This window comes from Malaclemys terrapin, chromosome 3 (assembly GCF_027887155.1).
Source record: "Malaclemys terrapin pileata isolate rMalTer1 chromosome 3, rMalTer1.hap1, whole genome shotgun sequence".
Classification (NCBI taxonomy): domain Eukaryota; kingdom Metazoa; phylum Chordata; order Testudines; family Emydidae; genus Malaclemys; species Malaclemys terrapin.
This window is the reverse complement of record NC_071507.1, coordinates 133,909,401-133,924,543: the sequence shown is the minus strand read 5'-3', so window position 1 is coordinate 133,924,543 and position 15,143 is coordinate 133,909,401. Positions and strand designations below refer to the sequence as shown.

The 15,143-nt window shown below is 47.9% G+C and overlaps 1 protein-coding gene across 1 annotated transcript in view; it reads right to left on the bottom strand.

Moving 5' to 3' along the window:
* The window catches only part of PNISR (PNN interacting serine and arginine rich protein), a 29,151-nt gene extending 27,905 nt beyond the window's left edge, over nucleotides 1-1,246 (bottom strand). The window contains exon 1 of the mRNA XM_054022462.1: nucleotides 1,143-1,246. The gene's annotated coding sequence lies outside the window, so the exon portion shown is untranslated. The remainder of the gene's footprint in view (nucleotides 1-1,142) is intronic.
* Nucleotides 1,247-15,143: the final 13,897 nt, after the last annotated feature.

The following is a 15,143-nucleotide window of genomic DNA, read 5'->3' as shown; positions in this document are numbered from 1 at the left end:
AGCTGTCCCATTGAACTCCATGGAACTGCTTGTGTAAGTATTACTCACTTAACAGGAGTAAGGATTGAAAACTTGAGCTCTGATTAAGGAGGTGTTTAGAAATGTCCTATCTCTGCTGAGCTGTTCAACTAAGTGTAGGCATTTTGTAAATGATAATATTGGTAGTGCTACCCCTTAGGAATTCCCCAGTGGAATGATCATCACACATGCTGGTGCAATGCAACATACATTTCACATTAAGTATTTAAAAGAAGTATCCTGGTAATTTAACAGTTACAGAATCCTGATGTTGTTACAGCAAAAATCTGGCTCATAACTATTAATGCTCTGGTCACTAGTACACAGAATCAGCACTGCTAGCAGCTGAAGAATCCTACTTTTTTGAGTTTAAAGAGAGGTTTGTACTTCTCCATCAGCCGGACCATGAACCTATCCCTCTTGTCACTTGCTTTCTTGTACCTGAGCAAGGCACTGCCTAAGTTACCCCAATTACATAATCGTCACTGCGACCTAAACACAAAGCAGGTCGGGTATATGCAAACCTAGTAACCCTCCACCTAGGATGGCTCAACTGGGTTTCAGAGTAAGTTTAATGGCACTGTCGCAGACAAAGTCCAAAAGCTGGGCAGCCCTAGACACAACAGGCAGGTTGTGGACCACGGGCACATGGCAGAGACCTCAACAAAGAGCTTCCCTTCCTGCTCGAACAGCAGCGTGGGCTGCGCGCTCCAACCCATTGGGTTCTGCTAGAATTGACCACTTACGCATGCGCAATATGGGGTACCGAGACCAGTCTCCATCAGTCTCTTGGGTACCCCCCTAGGACAGCAGCGCATGCGCACCGCGAGAAACGGGGGTCTCTCTCTCTCCAGTCACCTCGATTGTACCCCAGCTCCCTCGCGTAGCGCATGCGCAAGTGCCAACCGCCACGGGGGCGGGAGATGCTCTTCCTCCCGTCGGGAACATAAATCTCTCCCCAGAGGCGGAGGAAGCCTGGCGCTGGCACCCAGCCCCTCACACAGCGAGCGGCTCGGACAACAGCGCCGAGCGCCCTCCAGCCCCTCCCCCCTCGGCGGGGCGGGGATGCCGGTCGCTTCAGGCCCCCGGTCGCCGCGATGAGCGCTGCCCGCCCCGTTACTTACATGTTCCCTCTCCTCCCCCCACCGGTCACAGGCGGCACCGCTTCGTCTCCTTCACCGCCACTGCCGCTTCCTCCCCCTTACTCCTCGTCTTCACGAACAAGACAATATGGCGCCCGCTGGCGTTCACCCGGTAGTGAAATTTGCGTCACTGAGCTGACCCCTTCCTGGGCAGCGTGAACGCGCTCGGCCGCCATCTTTAATGTGGGCAATAGAGTGGCCGTGAGAGACTCCCTATCAATCGCCCTCTTTACTGAGGGGAAGCGGGCTGCAACCTCGCTTGCAGCCATCTTTAACAAGGGCAAGACCCGAGCTTCAGCCGCCACCATCTTTAGCGAGGGCGACTGCACCGATTTCACCCTAGCACTTGGGGCGGGGAAGCCCCTGTGGCTTCAGCAGGGACCGCGGAGCTGCTGCTGGGTGACGGGAGGTACCTTGAGCTCAGACAGCGCAGGCCGCACCAACCCCTCCCGCCGCAACCACACACAGCTTTCCTACACCGTCACCACCACCCTCCTCCCAGCCTGTGCCCCACCCCCTCGCACCTCCCCTCTCTCACACACAACCCCTATCCCACCCGTCATCCTCCTACCCCCACTCCTCTACATCACAACCCCCTTCCTCCCCATACACCCCACCACCACAACCCCGGCCCTGCTCCCCAAACCCCACCACAACCCATATCCCGCCCTCCCACCTCTGCATTCCTCCCCCTCACAACCTCCTTTCCCCTTACACACCCCACCACCACAACCCATATACCACTGCAGCCATCCCTCACACCATGATCTGTACATCTGTACCATGCATTCCTCCCCCTCGCAACCTCCTTTCCCCTTACACACCCCACCACCACAACCCCGGCCCTGCTCCCCAAATCCCACCACAACCCATATCCCGCCCTCCCACCTCTGCATTCCTCCCCCTCACAACCTCCTTTCCCCTTACACACCCCACCACCACAACCCCTGCCCTGCTCCCCAAACCCCAGCACAATCCCTCCCTGTCACAACCCACACCCTACCCCACCCCATGCTGTACCCTCCCCTTCTGCCTCAACCCTCATCCTTCACACACACACTCCACCCCAACCTGTATTCCCCCTCACACACGCACATCCCACAACTTGTACCATACAGATCCGCTCCATCCCCCACCAAAATCTCTATCCTATCCTCTACTCACACACCTCATGCACCCACCCCCACTACACTGCTCCCTCCTCTATATACCCATTACCACTCTAATCCATATCCTTCTCTGAACAAACACATCTTTTGTCTGATTCCATACCCTCCCCCCTACACACACAGACCTCTTGCTACATCCTGTATCCTTCTCTATACAAAAACACATCCCTACACACACTCACAACTCATCCTCTTCTATATACACACACATCTATGTACATACCCAACTCCTACTCTTCCTACACCCAGATACCCGCAACCTATATCTTTCCCTACAGACACACACTCTCTTGCCACAACCCATGCCCATAGCCAATCCCTCATCACAACCTATACCTCCCCTACAATCTCCTCCACTGTAGTATCTTACTGATGAGCTGACCAGTTTCAAGATAAAGTCTATGTACAGAAGTGAGGTATCTAAACTTTCTGCTATTCTATGGAGCTGCAGGTTGTGATAGTCCTGTCCTGCTCCAGCAGTGCGACACTGGAAACTAACGACTACATCTAGAGTGCACAGGAAGTGGGATGTGTAGGCACTTCCTGGAGGACTTATTCTACATCCCATCTTTCTGTATTTAACTAAAACATTATTAAATTAAACAAACTATAAATGATAAATACAATAACTGACAACAATCCTTCAAGTTGCTTAAACACAACCATGTCTTGATCAGTCGTTAGGGCATTTCAGCAGTCTTCCCAGGATGCTGTATTGCAAACCATCTTTAGAAAAGGCCTTGTTTGTAAGAAACTGTTCAGTCTCATGAAATAATGGGGGCAGTTTGTGAAATGTTTTCACCTTGTGCATCTGCTCTCGCTTCTCTTATCTTGGCTAAGGTGTCAGGTATCTCAAGCATATTCCTGTGTAAGATTTTGCCTTCATCTATGATCAATGAGTATGAGTGAGGTGACTCCTCTTTGATCACTATAGCTTTGACTGGCCAGTACTCATCTTGCCAAATTCTCACAGAGATTTTGTTTTTTAACTGTGGAAGATGTCTTACTCCTTTATTGTAATATTTTGTCTGATTGTACTTTTCCAGTCTTTTTCTCACTTTCACAGTCTCCTTAGTCAGACTTTGTTTTTTGTCCCATATCTGGTAATCAAATATTTATACTTCTGTTGTAGAGGAGTTCCACATTATAGCTCTATAGTTGAGTAGTGCCACAAATGGTGGTTCTTTACATCCATTGCTTTTTTGAGCAAGTTCTTCACTATACATGCCACCCTGGTACTGCAAATAGCAGTGTGGGGGCTGACTGTGCTGTAGTGGTTAGTGCCAAAGTAACTGGTGTTGAATGAGTCATTGGTACTGCAGACTTGGTACCAGAGGCAATAAGTTTTGATCCATGAGACATGCTAAGAGTCGGATACCATGCTTCCTTTGGGCTACAGCAGTACCCTATTCAGGCTGTGAAATCCCCTTAGACTGCGAATGAAGAAGCGATTTCTTTCTCTGTATGCTTGGGTCAACTAACTGGGATATATCCCAATGCTTTCTAAAGGAGTCATGCTCCTTTCTTATCTCTATCAGAAGTTTTAAAGTTTTAGCTGATGATCCCATAGCCCTGTGAGAGTCTATAGTCAGGGCCATCTTAGAGAACGGAGCTTAGGAGCTAAGGTTGATCGGGGGTTTACCGGGGCACTTCTAGACTCAAACTGAGTTAGTCCAGGGAGGTCTTGCTTGCCTGGGTCTGAGGAAGGTCAAAGCCTGGTCCAAGAGAAAAAGTTTGAAGCGAGCCTCTCTTACCTTCTGGATCCTTTGTGAAAGGAACCTAGAAATGGTACATTTATCAGGGGTGTGTCCGTCCTTGAGGCAAAAAAGGCATCTTGTATGACCATCATTAAGCAGCACAGGAGGGACAGTTTTTGGACCCGGAAGACTTAGGTTCAGTCATGACTAAGTCCCAGTACCAGGAGAAATAACTTCTCTCCAAAAATATCAATTATGTTAATGGGCCAAAATTACACTGACTACACATTAAAAACTCCTAATCTTAACACTATTTACAAATATCTATAATAAGTGGTTTAGAAAGTGTGCAGAGATGCAGACACTGTTGGGGTTCTGTCTCTCAGCCATGGCAGTAAGAAGGAACTGGGGGGCAGTTGGGCCCGCTCCATCCTTTATTCCCTTGGCATGAGGACATTCAGGGTGCATCCATGTCTCCAACAGAAACTGCTGGCCAAAATTTGAATCCTGAGCACACGGGATACATGTGCACCAGGTGTGGAATATATATGGACAGGCACTCAAAGAATCTTAAGTTATAAGACATTTACAGTAAGTTTGAATTGTCTAATATTCTAATTCTCATTTTCTTTCAACTTACATATTAATTCCTCCCCCTCCCCCATAAAGGACTCATTTAGTAGGTATATTCAGTCGGGGTTATAGATAGCACTAATGTGATAACACCTTTAACAGCTGGTACCCTGCCTAAGGTAGACTCTTCATCCTTCCTGTCAGGCACACATTTGTTATAACTGACACTGCCTGTTGGAAAGCAAGGTAACACTTGGGTGTGAGGTCATGAGATGGTTATACTCTCAATTGTGACATCAGAGCTGTGCAATACCTCTTTTAAAATGCTTCTTTTGCAGAGGACCCACAGAAATTTCTGCACAACTTAAGATTCATGTGTGGTGAGGGTGGAAGTAGGTATGGCTGGAGCAGTGATTGAGAGGGATAATTTTTTTAATTAGATCTGTAAAAGTCTTTACTGAATTTATTTGAAATAGACCAGATTCTAGTTGTCAAAGACTTAACTCTGAAATTTGAAAGCATGCAATTAAAAATACCCTACACGGGTGTATTAAAATCATCCTTTATAAATGGGCCCTGTTAGGGCCTGATTTTGTACCCAATGGCAATGGTCCCGTTGATTTCAGTGATGCAAAATCAGACACTCAGTAGTCAACATGGTGCTTACCATTGTGAATAGTCTCATTTATTTCAATGGTGTACACCATGATGACTTAGCATTGGGGAGGTGGGCAGGAATATCTACGAATATTTGAAGTGAACACTGAGGAGAAAAATATTTATACAACAGAGTGCAACTAGCAGTTTTATTAATAGTATAATAAAATAGTGAAATTAGTGAGATATAATTAAGAAAGGAAATATTTAAGATGAATATTAGCAGAAACTTTCTGATCTATAAGGTTGTAAAATAGTCTCCCGTGAGAAGTGGTGGAGGTACATTATTTGGCATTAGACTTGACAAAAGAGAAATGTACACAATGAACAAAAAACGGTTACTATCTTTCTGTAACTGTTGTTCTTGGAGATGTGTTACACGTGTCCATTCCAATATAGGCGTGTGCATGCTCCGAGCACAGTGGCTGGAAATTTTCCCCATAGTGGTATCCATTGGGTCAGCTCTGGCGCCCTCTGGTGCTGCACACTCAAAGCACCAATATAAAGGGCCCACCTGACCCTGTGCCCCCTCGATTCCTTCTTTCCAGCCAACACTGACAGAGGGGTAGAAGGGTGGGTCTGGAATGGAGATGTGCAACACATCTCAAATAACAACATTCTCCTGGGGGGAATTCTGTGCCAAAAAATAAACATTCTGCACACAATATTTTAATATTCTGCAAAATTCAGCATATTTTATTTGCCAAAATAACACAATATAATCACACCAGTTTCAATTATTTTGGTAATTTATTTCAAAATACCTGTCAGCAAGTATGTCTGTAACATAGAGACAACAAAAAAGATTCAGGAAATGTTTTTTACAAATAGATTCCTTACTAGGTATATTGATACAGAGTAATAATTCTTTTACACTACAATACAGAATCGTATTTCCCGCACCCCTCAGAAGCATGCAAAGGCTTGGGGGAGTCAGGGATAATGGAGGAGCTCAGGGAGAGGGAAGTCATTGCTGGGAAGGAGCCTGGGAGTGAACTTGGAGGATTGTTGGGAAAAATATGGAAAAATATGGAACAGGGTTTTTTGGGGGGGTGGGGGGGGGAAGGCAGAGAGGGTTGTTAGGGAGCTTCCCCCATGCAGACCCTGGCAGACCCCTAGCCTCTCCCATTCAGTCAGGCACATCTGCCCCTGTCCCCATGTGTTTCTGTGCCCCCACACAGGCACCTCCCTTTCCCTATGTGACCCTGCACTCCCTCCCCCATCCCTTGTGTCTCCACTCCCATTCAGCCCCTGCGCCAGTGGCGGATTAATAATTTTGCCGCCCCTAGGCCGGGAAATAATTACCGCCCTGACTCCGCCCTTTTCCCACCCCCATTCCAACCCCCTCCCCAAAGTCCCTGCCCCAACTCCGCCCCCTCCCTTCCCCTATTGGATCCCTTCCCCAAATCCCCGCCCCTGGCCCCGCCTCTTCCCCCAGCACGTGGCGTTGCCCCTCCTCTCTCCTCCCTCCCTGCCCCGCAAAACAGCTGTTTCGCGGTGCAAGCGCTGGGAGGGGAGAGAAACAGGACGCCGCAGCGCACTTGCAGGGGAGGCGGAGGTGAGCTGGAGCAGGGGGGCGGGGCGCGGAGGGGAGCTTCCGCCCCTGAAAATTTGCTGGCCTAGGCCTTGTCGGCCTAGGCAATAATACGGCGCTGCCCTGCGCCAGTCTGTCCTCTCCCATTAGCCCTTATGAGCCCGTTTGACCCCCCAGCAGCCCCATGCTGTCTGTCTCCTCATATTACTTTACCCCTCCCTCCACCGCGTGGCTGGTATCAGGGAAGAGGGAAGATCCCTGCTAGCCAAATGTGAAAAGCTCAGCACCAATGCTCCTTTCCCTCCCTCCCTGCTTGGCTAACTACAGGGAAGGATTTCTTTTCAGCCACAGGCAAACAGCCCAGTAGGAACGGCCACTTCTGTCCCCTTAATTAAATTCCCATATTTCAACCAGGTTACCATGACCGATATCACTCTCCTGAGGATAACACAGCGAGATAAAGAACGGATGTTGCTTGAATGCCAGCAAACACCGGGACCATACGCTGCCAGGCTTTGTCATGCAATGATACCAGATTACTTGCTACTAGCATGGTGTGGTCAAGTGTCCTACCATGGAGGATGGAATAAGACTGCCCTGCCCAGAAACCTTCTGCAAAGGCTTTTGGAGTACCTCCAGGAGAGCTTCATGGAGATGTCCCTGGAGGATTTCCGCTCCATCCGCAGACACGTTAACAGACTTTTCTAGTAGCTGTACTGGCCGCGAATGCATCCCAAGTCCTCAGGGCAAATTAATCATTAAAAAACACTTGCTTTTAAACCATGTTTAATATTTACAAAGGTACACTCACCAGAGGTCCCTTCCATGGCTTCATGGTCCGGGATACCTCCTTGGGAAGGTTGGGAGGGTATTTCAGTCAGGCTGAGAAAAAGATCCTGGCTGTTGGGGAGAATGGAGTGCTGTGTGCTCTCCGAAAGCTTGTCCTTCTCCTCCTCCTCCTCATCTTCCCCTCAGGCATGGCTGAGAGTACACCCTCCTTGGAATCCACGGTCAGGGGTGGGGTAGTGGTGGCGGCCCCCCCTAGAATTGCATGCAGCTCAGCGTAGAAGCGGCATGTCTGCGGCTGTGCCCCGGACCTTCTGTTCGCTTCTTTGGTTGTCTGGTACGCTTGTCTGAGCTCCTTAACTTTCGCGCGGCACTGACATGAGTCCCTGTTGTGGCCTCTCTCCATCATGCCCTTGGAGATTTTATCAAATATTTTGGCATTTTGTCTTCTGGAACGTAGTTCTGCTAGCACGGAATCATCTCCCCATATAGCGATCAGATCCAGTACCTCCCGTACAGTGCATGCTGGTGCTCTTTTTCGATTCTCGGACTGCATGGTTACCTGTGCTGATGAGCTCTGCGTAGTCACCTGTGCTCTCCACGATGGGCAAACAGGAAATGAAATTCAGAAGTTCGCAGGGCTTGTCCTGTCTATCTGGCCAGTGCATCCGAGTTCAGATTGCTGTCCGGAGCGGTCACAATGATGCACTGTGGGATAGCTCCCGGAGGCCAATATCGTCGAATTGCATCCACACTAACCCTAATTCGAACCAGCAATGTCGATTTCAGCGCTACTCCCCTTGTTGGGGAGGAGTACAGAAATTGATTTTAAGAGCCCTTTATGTCGAAGTAAATGGCTTCGTTGTGTGGACGGGTGCAGGGTTAATTCAATTTAACGCTACTAAATTCGACCTAAACTCGTAGTGTAGATCAGGCCTAAGCTGCAAACCCCCTCCCCCTCAAGGTATCTTTGCCAAGTCATAGCATGCCTGTATACACAGACTGTGATCCAAGAAAAGATCCTTTGGGACAAGACTGGATGGCCCTTCATATGCTTTGCAATTGTAATGAAGAGTTGTGTTGATTTTCAAAATGGCTTCCTTCGTTCAATGTAGAAGGCTAATGCTCGTCTGACATCCAGGGAGTGGAGCATTCATTTCCTGTTGCTAGCATGCAGCTTAGGAAAGAACACAGGAATAAAAATATCCTGGTTCACGTGGAATTGCGAAACTACCTTAGAGGTGTGGTCGCTACTGTACCTTATCCTTACAGAAGAGCGTGTATGGGGGCTCCGAGGTTAAGGCCTTAAGCTCAGACACCTTCCTGGCTGAAGTTATAGCTACCAAGAATGTTACTTTTCAGGAAGGGAAGAGGAGGGAGGATGTTGCTAAAAGCTCAGAAGGAGGTCCCATCAGTCTAGCGAGCACAAGGTTGAGATCCCAAGGGGGAATTGGCTGTTTTATTTGAGGAAGTGGCCAAGCATGGGTTTCGCGAAAACTCAGCAACCCACTGAACCGGCACGGAAAGCTGAGATAGCGGCCAGGTGCACTTTTATTGATGATACCAACAGACCTTACTGTTTTAGACACAGCAAATAGTCAGGGTAAAGGGAATCGATGACTGTAAGGGCGGGAGTGTGTTTTTGTAAGGCCCAAATGGAGAATCTTTTCAACTTGGCCAGATAGGTGGCCATAGTGGATGGCTTTCTGCTGCTAAAGAGGACCTCTCTAACAGGGTCTGAGCATGTGTGCTGTGAGGGGTTTAGCAATGGAGTTTTCATGCCATGAGATGGAGAGACTGCAGATTGGGATGCTGGAGATGGCTGTGGTCCTGGGTGATCAAGTCCAGAACCAGGGGCAGGCTTATTGGCATGTCCACCGACAGGCCTAGAAGTGTGGTGAACCAGTGCTGGTGAGGCCGCCCTAGTGCTATTAAGATCGTCGATGCTTCCTCCCTTCTGACCTTCATCAGGGCCTTGTATACAAGCGGGAAGGACAGGAAAGGATATAGTACATGGTCCTTCCAAGGGAGGAGAAAAGTGTCTGTGAGTGAGCCCAGGCTGTGATTCAGGAAGGAGCAAAACTGGTCACACTTTCTGTTGTACTTTGTTGCAAACAAATCTATTTGGGGAAATACCCACCATTGGAAGATGTTGATCACAACATCTGGGCGGAGGGACTACTCGTGATTGTCAAATGACCTGCTGAGATGATCAGCCAGTTTGTTCTGGAATCTAGAAGGTACAGTGCCTCTAGATGTATCAAATGGACAATGCAGAACTCCCACATTTTGGGGGGCTTCCTAGCACAGGGGAGAGGAGTGAGCACCACCCTGTCTGTTTATGTAGAACATTGCTGTCATGTTGTCAGTCAATACCGATACACATCTGCCCTCCAGATGGGCCTGGAATGTCTGGCAAGCAAGGCACACCACTCTTAGCTCCCTGACATTGATGTGCAGCGAAAGTTCTGCCTGGGACCAGAGGCCTTGAGTCCTGAGTCTGCCTAAGTGCGCCACCCAATCCATCACCAACGCATCTGTTACTAGAGACAGCGAGAGTTGGGGCCCGGGGAAAGGCACTCCTACACACACCAGTTGCGGGTCGAGTCACCACCTGAAGATTGAAGGTTTTTCCTGGGTAGTGCCATTGCACCTGGCACCAGCAGGGAACTGAGAGAAGACAAATCTCTTCTGCTGGACAGTAGTGGTGGTGCTGATCCCTACACTGCCAGGGATACAGGCACCAGCAATGAGAGCAGATCCCTGGCTGCAGTGAATGCCTCTGGAATTGATGGTACCATAAACACTGGTACTGTGCTGTCTGCCAAAGACGGCACCTCCAGTGCCAGAGACAGTGGGGCCTATGTAGGCACCGAGGTTGCTGGTACCAGCTGTTGCAGTGCCGAGGTAGAGGAATGGCCTGACCCAGGTTTTACTCTGTCCCAGTCTCCATGCCTGGCCATCTTTGGTGCTGGGGATCGACTGCTCTCAACCGACTGCCTTTTGTATTTCTTCTAGGCACCGGGGAGGCAAACAGTGCCGAGACTCTTGCACAGCGGAAGGGGCACTCTGCACTGATGCTGATGTACTTGATGCCGAGTCCAAGTGACTCGGTTCCAAATCAAGTCTCAATGCTGTCTTCCACGCACTTGAGACAAATGGAGTGAAGGTCGTTCAAGGGCATCTACTGCAGGAAGCACAGGTCTTGAAGCCCAGTGGCTGAGGCATGCTCAGGCACTGGGAAACAAACTCTGCTGATAGAAAAAACTCCAAGCACTTACTAAATAAAACTGAGTAACTATTTACAGCTAAATCAACTCTGTACACTACAGTACAAAGAACAGCGAAAACCACTTGGAAAGTTCACCAAAGCAAAGACAGCAATTCCAGCGAGCATCACGGGTGGTAAGAAGGAACTGAGAGGGCGCAGCATTGGCTGGGCCCTTTATAACGGTGTAACGAGCATGCGGCACCAGAGGGTGCCAGAGCTGACCTGACAGATACCACTGAGGGAAAAATTTCTGGCGACTGTGTGTCTCGGGGCGTGCACACACCTACATTGGAATGGACATGTGCAATCACTCAAAAAGAACTCAGTATTAGCAGAGAAGTGGACTAGATGACCTAACAGGTCTTTTCCATCCCTAATGTTCTGTGACTCACCAGCGTTTACTAGCATATGGAAAGAATTTTGTGTCAGTGATGCTGCCTAATCATTTTTTGCATGGGCAGAGAATAATTATTTTTCCATATAAAACTATGTGGGAAATATATTAATTAGGGAAAACATGGACTTAAAAAGCAGTCTGGGAAGTGAGCTGGAAAATAAAATCTTCTCAGTCCTTAGTCCATCAGCTGAAGTCAAGAAATAGAGTGTTTTCTACATCTTTCCCCATCCCTTCTTAATCTGTATATTTTGAGGTAACTTTTTTTCAGAATAAACATCTTAATTTTGGGCCTGTATAAGGCAAATCTGACTATCCATTTTGTGTGGATCTCCTTAATTGTACTGTGTTCCTAACTGAGACCGATACAATAATGTGTCAAAGAGATATAGTTTAGATTTTGTTTAAGTGATGGAGTCACAGATGTGGTGTGTTGAGGAAAATATTACAGAAATACATTTTGCTTCACTTAAAGTGTTAAATACCCCTCTGCTCCCCCGATATACAATGTCAAACTTGTACTAACTGCTGAAATGAAAACAAATAACCAAAAGCTGATATGGTATGTGATTAAAAAATGGGGGGAGAGTTTTCCCAGGAGACTCATAGACTTTAAGGACTATTGCAATCACCTAGTCTGACCTCCAGACATTGCAGGCCACAGAACCTCACCTACCCACTACTGTAATAGACCCTTAACTTCTGGATGAGTTACTCAAGTCCTCAAATCATGATTTAAAGATGTAAGTTACAGAGAATCCACCATTTACTCTAGTTTAAACCAGCAAGTGACTCCTGCCCCATGCTGCAGAGGAAGGTAAAAAAAAACCAGTGTCTCTGCCAATCTGACCTGGGGCGGGGAATTCCTTCCCAATCCCAAATATGGTGGTCAGTTGGACCCTGAGCATGTGGATAAGATCCACCAGCCAGACACCTGGGAAAGAATTCTCTGTAGTAACTCAGAGATCTCCCCATCTAGTGCCCCATTTGTGTTTATTGGGGATATTTGCTACTAGCACTCGCAGATAGGCCGCAGGCCATTTTAGCAGTCTCATCTTACCATCCCCTTCATAAACTTATTAAGCTCAGTGTTGAAGCCAGATAAGTTTTGCCCCCACTGCTCCTCTTGGAAGGCTGTTTCAGAACTTCACTCCTTTGATGGCTAGAAACCTTTGTCTAATTTCAAGCCTAAATTTGTTGATGGCCAGCTTACATCCATTTGTTCAGCATTGGCGCTTAACTTAAATAACTCCTCTCCCTCCCTGGTATTTATCCCTTTGGTTTATTTACAGAGAACAATCATATCTCCCCATAGCCTTGATTTGGTTGGGCTAAACAAGCCAAGTTCCTTGCACCTCCCCTCATAAAGTAGGTTTTCCATTCATCTGATTATACTAGTAGCCCTTCTCTGAACCTGTTCCAGTTTGAATTCATCTTTCTTAAACATGAGAGACCAAAATCACACACAGTATTCCAAATGAGTTATCACTAGTACCTTGTATCATGCCACTAGTACCATGTATCATTCTCTGTCTTGCCTGATTTATCCTAGGATTGTGTTAGCCTTTTTCATGGTTGTGTCACATTAGCAGCTCATAGTCATCCTGTGATCAGACAATACACCCAGGTTTTTCTCCCCGTCACTTCCAACTGATAAGTCTTCAGCTTATAGCAAAAATTATTTTTTAGTGTCCCTAAGTACATGACTTAAATTACTATTAAATTTCATCCCGTTTCTATTACTCCAGTTTTCAAGGTCCTCCCCATCTTGTATGACATTCTGGTCCTCCTCCACATTAGCAATACCTCCCAACTTTGTGTCATCCATGAAACAGGGTTCCAACTGGAGAGACCAGCCCAAAAGACTACAGGGACACAGTTTTTCAAGATCCTTGCAGATATCCTTTAGGAGCCAAGTTCACTAAGCTTTGATGCTCTACCACTTAAAGTTCTCTAGCAATTCTTAATGAAATTGCACCCACAAAACCTCATACAAGACCAAGTGCTGTGACTATTAAGAGCTACGTAGACCATAAGATTTTCTACAATATTTTTCCCATAATTTTTTTCAAGACTTGCTTTCCTGTTTTCTCCATTCCCATTTAGTTCCTCACATTTTAACACAATAATTCAAATGAAGAATATTAGTTTATCACTTCAGCAAACTATAGGTGACTGCCCAGTGACTCCCACAAATTGAGTGGTTCAGCTTCTAACACTGATTTGCAGATGCCCATTGAAATAGCAGCAAGCAACTCTTTGGTAGTTATGCATCTACCCTGATAGGTTGGGTCTTTCAGATGAAACATAAAATTGAATCCTTGACTGCTTAGAGTTATTAAAGATTAAAAGAATAAAGGGCTGTTTGGTTTAAAGAGTTGGTAATGGAATCTGGATTCATTTCTAATTCACTGGTTTAAATCCAGCCCATTATCTTGTGGTAATGTCACAACCAGTGTCGAGCGTACAGGTATACACATCACAATTGTATCCTTGTGCTAGTATTGATTTTCTTTAATGGCGGGTGTCCCAGAAAGGATTGCATTTTTTGATAGATGATTGATCTCTGTATATGCAGGCTGTAAATTGCTCAGGGAATCTTCGGAGTGAAAGATTCTGTACATAAAAAAATTATTTTAAAATTAAGTAGACATTCATTGTGGCTAATTCTGGACACAACCCTTTAGGAAAGATGTGGACAAATTGGAGAATCCAAAGGAGAGCTACAAAAATGATAAAAGGTTTAGAAAACCAGTCCTATGAGGAAAGGTTAAAAACACTAGGCATCTTCTTGAGAAAAGAAGACAAAGGGGATCGGATAAGTCTTCAAATACATTAAGAGCTGTTATAAAGAGGATGGTAATCAGTTGTTCTCCAAGTCCACTGGAGGTACAACAAGTAATGGGCTTAATCTGCAGCAAGGGAGATTTAGGTTAGATATTAGGAAAGACTTTCCAATTATAAGGATAGTTATCCTAATTATAATAGGCTTCCATGGGAGGTTTTTAAGAACAGGTTAGACAAGCACCTATCAGGGATGGTCTAGGCCAGGGGTCGGCAACCTATGGCACGCGTGCTAAAGATGGCATGTGAGCCGATTTTTAATGGCACGCTGCTGCCTGCCGGGGTCCCGCTCAGCCCGCTGCCGAACCCTGGCAGGCAGCAGCATGCCATTAAAAATCCTGCCCGACCCAGCCCTCTCCTCTCCGCCCCTCGCTCTCTCTGGCGGGGGCAGGGGTCAGAAACAAGCTTGTTCCTGCTGGCTGCTGTTGTACAGCAGACTCCGCCAGCAGCCAAGCTTCTCCCTCCCCTGTCTCTTCCCCCAGCATGCTGCGTGGAGCCCCATCTCCTCTCCTTCCCTGCCACCGATGGCCCTTGCGAGGGAGGGGAGAAGAGCAGTCCCAACGCCCTCGCTGCTCAGACTGGCAGGGAAGGGAGGCAGGAGCGGGGTGTATCCCTCCAGCCCCCTGCCGTGAGCCGCTCAGGGCTGGGAGTACCCCCCCGATCCCAGCCCTCTGCCCTGACCCCTGCACCCCCCGTGCACCCCAGCCCCCTGCATCCCCCCATCCCTGACTCCTGCACCCTCCACACATACCCAGCCCCCTCACACCCCATGCCCTGACTCCTGCACCCCCTCACACGCCCCCAGCCCTCTGCCCTGACCTCTGCATCCCCCACTCTTGCACCCTCCACACATACCCAGCCCCCATACCCTGACTCCTGCACCCCCTCACATACCCTCAGCCCTCTGCCCTGACTCTTGCACGCTCCACACATACCCAGCCCCCCCACACCCCATGCCCTGACTCTTGCACCCCCCCACATCCCCACCCTGAGCACCAGGTTGGCAGTGGGCTGAGCGGGGCCAGTGGCTAGGACCCCAGCTGGCAAGGGGCTGGCAG